The sequence below is a fragment of the Phaethon lepturus genome, unplaced genomic scaffold (genome assembly GCF_000687285.1).
Source record: "Phaethon lepturus isolate BGI_N335 unplaced genomic scaffold, ASM68728v1 scaffold7350, whole genome shotgun sequence".
In the NCBI taxonomy this organism is placed as follows: domain Eukaryota; kingdom Metazoa; phylum Chordata; class Aves; order Phaethontiformes; family Phaethontidae; genus Phaethon; species Phaethon lepturus.
Window position 1 is genome coordinate 17,112 of NW_010514016.1, and position 6,129 is coordinate 23,240.

General features: G+C 40.9%; 1 protein-coding gene across 1 annotated transcript in view; it reads left to right on the top strand.

Annotated features, from left to right (window-relative positions):
- The window catches only part of NPSR1 (neuropeptide S receptor 1), a gene marked incomplete at its 5' end in the record, with an annotated part of 19,427 nt that overhangs the window by 8,699 nt on the left and 4,599 nt on the right, over window positions 1-6,129 (top strand). The window lies entirely within an intron of this gene.

The window sequence follows — 6,129 nt, forward strand, 5'->3', positions numbered from 1 at the left end:
AATTTCTCTGCAAAAGCTTTGTTCCACAGAATCCTTTCAGACACACGGTAGTTTTGATGACGAACATGATGCTGTTTCAGAAGGGTGAGTGAGAGAGATCATGTACACTGTAGTTGTGTGTTACTCTGTCGAAAGATTAATTATAAAAATGAGAGGTGTTATTTAGTAAATGAAGGCAGGCATTTTTGTGATTTCTTTTACTTAATGGCTTTTTGCTGAAGATGTTATTAAAGAAAGGCCATAATAAATGATGGAGAGACGATCCATAAACGTGTGACTGAAAAGTCAAGGATCAGTATCCAAGAAGCTGGGAATATGAATAAACCAGAAGCCAAAGCACATGCCACGCTTACTGAGGAAGTGAGGCAGTGTGTGCACAAAGAACAAGACCTTTTCTGCAATAATTCATTTTGTTTGCGCAGCTACTTTATTTTCTGTGCCGAAGCACTCTGATTTAGCTGCATGGCAGGTGCCTGACGTAATGTGGGACACTGGCTGGCGGAGTTAATTCTTAATTAGTTCTGCCACCTGAATCTGCTGAAAACCTAACCTCTAGAGCAAAGCAGTTCACTGATGACAGCACTTTTTCTGGCACAGTTTATCTGAAGTGCATAAGGATAAAATTTTACTTTTCGTGTGCAGGACTTCATTCCACACTGGATATGCTGCTTTGGCTGAGTGGTTTTCACTTGCTACAGCCCAGGTACCATCATCTTATAAGCTTCTCTCACCCGTCCCTCAGCTCTCTCGGCAGAGCTGATTTCACATGTTCCTGACACAGCCCTCAACTACCTCACAGGAGTTGTGTCATTCATAACACCACAGACCATGGAATTAATTATTTACCTTGCGCTCAGTCTGGAAATCCCTTCCACCGATGAGCTAAGCCCCTAGACGTGGTGTGAGCCAACCCTATAGATTCCGAGCCAAAACACGAACCAGAAGAAAACAACAAGCTGTTTTACCGTATATATAAAAAGGCAATCTATGAAAAAAACTGCAACAGCCCTGAAAGATTTAGGTACTTGGGAGGCCTCTTCCCACCACTTCTTCACAACTGGAGAGTCAGCAATAAGTTATCAAACAGCTTGTGGATTTGTGGCGAGTTTTTTATGTCATTATAATACAAACGAACCAGACCTGATTCATGAAAAGAGAATGAAAAGCTGTGATTAGATTATTAACCCAAGTGTGTGGTTATCTTTGAGAGCTGAGAAAAGGGGACGATATTTGTTATTTTCATGCAAAAGCTCCCCTCCTCCCCACTGTCTCAGTGTTGGTCAGGGAGAGACACAGACCCTGCATCAGGTTCTTCTTTACAGTGTTTAAAAATTTGGCCTGTTCTTTCCTCTTATTTAGACTAATCTACCACTTTTTCTGCAGTTGATATTGTCAAACTACCAAAACCCAGAAAATTCAGAAGTATTAATTAGGCAACCTGCAGTAATTAGTTCTCTCCTACCCTGGGACAGGTGTCATCAGCTATAACCAAAGCCATTTCTCCCAAGCTAAGATATGCCAAGCAAAGCTGAAATGGTATCTGTGGTAGTTGAATATCTCTGGGCATTGCTGAACAGAGATTAAATATGGGTCAAATCAAGATTACAGACTGATCTCCTGCAAGTATTTGCACCTGGCCCCCTCAGGTCCTGTGATGGGGGACAGGAGAGCTACTGGGTTTTTGTTCTGTATCACTACTCTGTGCCAAATCATAATTATATTCTGGCACTTGAGTATCCAGCAGTTCAGAGTCTTTTTAGCTGTTATTCACGATTGCCAAACATATTTTCTATATGTTAACTGATAAATGTAATACATAGACATTTGTCTAATATAACTCCAAATTCAAGTTTAAAGAAATTGCAAAAGTTCCTCTTGAAGCACAGAGGAAAAAATATCCATCTGCTGCTTAAAATCAGTTGCTTTGGAGCAGCAGAAAAACAATTAGAAGGGAAAAAACAGAATCAGCTAAAAGAAAAAAATATAGAACTAAAAACAAGGCACTGAAATGAAATTAAAAAATAGATTAAATAAAAGGTATTTTTCTGAATTCAATCAAGGAATGGGAATGAAAATACCAAAGGTCATTTTTTGAGCTTGATTCTACAAGCATATTAATTTTTGCCTGCAATTTCCATTCTAAATAAAAAAGCCTAGATCTTGCACATATGTTCTAATAGCTGCCCATCTATTCACTTACCCATTACACCGTGTCTACAATGGTTTGCTCAAATGGAGTTACCTATGCCTTTTGTCTTCAGATAAATGGTACTGTAAATTAGCTACCATAAAACATAACACAGCTGCATCACTTTTCACAAATAAAGTACAAGGAACAATAGGCAATTCTGGATGATAAATAGAAGCAATTATCAGGGAGCATAAGTGTACTTTTTGCCATGGTAAAGGCTCATTTTACTAGTAAATACTAAGGCTGGGTGGGATGCTATCATACTGGAATAATTAATTTAAAAAAATTATCTGTGTTTAAAGAGTGAGCAGATCAATATCTATTATGATTGTTAATATCAATACATAGCTTTACCAGAAGACATTTTATTTTCCAAAACAACAGTGATCTGGGAATTAACAATAAAGATGAAATGGGACTATTCATGGTAGCATTTGTGTGATTAACCATAAGTTAGTTATTTACATAGACAAAGAATGCTGTAATTCCCAATGGGGTCCAATTAAACAACACTATTAACTAATAACATGCTACAACAAACATGCATCTTAGTCCTTCAGAATTTGGATCGAGCTAAATTGCTTTCGGAGATGTTTTTGGAAAAATTAATTTGCTGGGTTACATCCATATTTTTCTGCCACCTCTGCAGACAGGCATCTTATCAGGGCTAGAAAAATCACTGCATTTTCAGATCAACAACATGTCCTTTCTATGCTGTGGTCTTCACAGTCTGAGCAGCTCCTTCTCAAAAAGGCTTGGATTATTTTTCCATCCAGGTTTGACTACGCCACCTGAGCTGTTTCTTCCCTTTATTTAGCCTCTCCCCTGCAAAGTATGGGCCACAACAACTCACACAGTATTTTAATATCATATTATGCATTAAAAGGACCACAGCACATGTTTATATAGTCCCCAAGAAGCCCCAGTGAGGGCTGGAAGACCAGTACACTGCACACTTACGGACACGAAGAAACCTGAAGACATCTGGACCTAACGAACTGTAGGTCACACCTCCCGCTGCTTTCAGTGGAGACAAGAGCAGGCAGCGTGCAGGCACGTTACACGTGTTGGAAAGTAAGATTTGTGGCAATGTGTACGGTGTGCTTTTACAACTTGGCAGTGAAGGCTGAGTAGCTTAATGTCAAGAGGAAGGAAACGGGGATTATGATACGGCCAGAAGGATGCAGACCATTGCCAAACACCCTCCTGTCCGTCTGAATACCACTTTGTCACCTGTCCCCTGATGCTCTTTGCTCATCTGCCACTTCATTTTCCATCAAGTGGGAATTTCTTCCCACCCTTTGAGATGTCACTGACTCCCATGTCCTCCTCCACCTGCCTTTTACAGAAAGAAAGAAGCTACAAATACATTCTGAAAAAAATACTGCTTTCCCCTTGTAAGAAAAATACGACTCCTGTTCCATAAATGCTCTCTTTTTATTGTTGTGGCTTTGAAACACACCTGCAAATATCTTTTATGATCTTAAGCTTTGGGTGGCACATTTCTTGAAACTCTAGTTTCTTAGCTCCATGCCAGCATAGCCAGGGAAAAAAAAAAAAGATTAGGCACTAATAAGATCTGAATTCCCAGAGAGATCAAAGCATGAAGGCACAATTGTGGCTGGCAAAACAGTCACTGGGAAGTGTACCTAGTATGACAAGTAATTCGTCTTTCCCGACACCCACGCTGAGCAGCTTTACACCACCTCTGGTCCCCTCCTGATAAGGAAGGCTCCAGTAGATCCAGCTATAGAGAAAAGAAAGATGAATAGAGGCAAAAACACTAGTACAAATCCACTGTGTTGGCAGCAGTCTAGAAGCCACTGGATTAAACCAGGAATTAAAGTTCCCCCAGACTTCTAAAAATTAAGTAATGTCACGGCACGTAATCTCATACATGAAATGCCAAGTGAAGAAGACAGCTGCTTTAACTGCACCTGGTGAAAGGGATGCTCCTACCACGCTCTGCAGCCAAGAGGGCAGGATTTCTGCGGTTGGAGGGATTCAGTTGGTCGTAATTCAATCCTTGTGGCACTTGGCTGGAAGTAGGGAGTCTGAGTATTTTTACTACAGAGTTGGGCTCCTTCATCCTGATGCTTAGGCAACTCTGAACGTGTCTTGCTGGACACATGCAGGCCTGCATCAGAGGAGATATTGTTTCAACTGCAAATAAAAAGGCCAGGCTAGAGGTAGCAGGGTAGGGAGAAAACAGAAACAGGACTTCTAGGAGTTGGCTGGAAAATTTCTTGAGATGACAACAATTATCATTATAATACATTCTTACTCATTGGAACAATCAAAGGAGAAATGATACATGAATTTCCCACCATTGTCAGTACAAAGGAACTCTCAAGTGCACCAGCTGATAAATAAACAGGTTCTTGAAAAGCCAGGAGATGAAAGGAAAATGTTCAGGTCAGCTGGGAGCCATGCTGGACCTTTGAAGGGATTAAGGAGGGCAAGCTGGAGTCCACTGCAGATGTATGCAAAACCCTCACTGGGCAAGCTCTGCTGCACAGCCCAGACTGCACGTTGAATTTCCAGCTCTCCACTATTGAGCCTGGAAACCAGATGGTTCAAAATTCCACAGAAAGGAAACGTCCAAGGCACACAAATACTGCCTTTGCAAGCGTTTCCAGGAGTTAAGGGTGCTGTAGGAAAGGCTCATATATCAGTCTGAAAGCTCTAATAAGGACAATGTCTCTTCCGACAATAAAAATAAGCCACATAGTAGTAAGACACATTTTTGTCTCTATAAAACACACTGAAATAAATTTCCTAGTTCCACCTTTCTCACACAGTCACCACTAAGGCTTATGGCAATTAATAGCGAGATTGACCCAAGCCTCCTGTCATGATGCTTTGTTTTCACATCAGGAAAATGTGGCAAGCTGAGTGCGTTAGCTAAAATACTTTTAAATTATTTTTGTCTTCCTTGGCACATTAAAAAGGAAAACACCAGTCAAAAGTATTCTGTTGCTTAGTGATTGTAACTGCACGTTATGCACGCTTGCAGGCGAAAAGGCAGACAGAGCAAGGCCTTGGGGGTTTTTTATGTAAACTGCTGCAAAGGTAACATCCTCATCCAGGATGTGGGTTCAAACATCTCTTCAGCTTGAAGGAATTATTTTCACCTATTCTATATTAAATAAATATAATTCCATATTTGTTATCGCCTAGGGAAAAGTCATAACTTTCTGAAGTCATTATGGATTAGGACACTTTTCAACTTTCTCATTAAAAGCATATGTATATTCCCCTCTAAATATGCAAATTGTGGTAGATCTGGTTTTGAATCATCTAACTCTTCCCATCTACCTGATACTTCTGTCCTCCTCGGTTTCAGTCCCAGGACCTTGAGACCTCAAATTGAGCACTGCGGTACTTAACTGCATTTCTCATGGATCTTCCCCCGTCAACGTCCCCAGAGTATCGTTTTATTTGTCAACTTCATACTCACAAAGAAACACCAAACCAGAAGTGTACACGCAGCCAAAACAGGTCCATCCGCTTGCTTCCTCCATTTCAGGGCTAGTGTCCTTGCAGCTCCCAAGCCCACAATCACACCCCTGTGCAGGGATGAGGTGCGTCCTTCCTGGAGCTGGTACCCAGGCAAATTTGTCCTCAGCTACCTCAAAATCCCCAACGAGCTCTTGCCTGTGACGTCTTGGACAAATCACTGCATTCCTCTACACCTCAGATTCGACACCTGCAAAGCCAGGACAACAATAATGGCTTCCATGGTGAAAACTTCAGATCTGCTTCTGAAAAGTGCTACAGGACAGACATATTTTATTTATTACTGCTGTTGTCATTATAATTGTTCCTATGAAGTCCTGTCATCTCTGCAAGCTCCTTACACATGGATAAGTACATTCATAGAGCATGAATGACTGGGATGTCAGTTAAATTTACTGTGCCTCGTAATATCAATGACT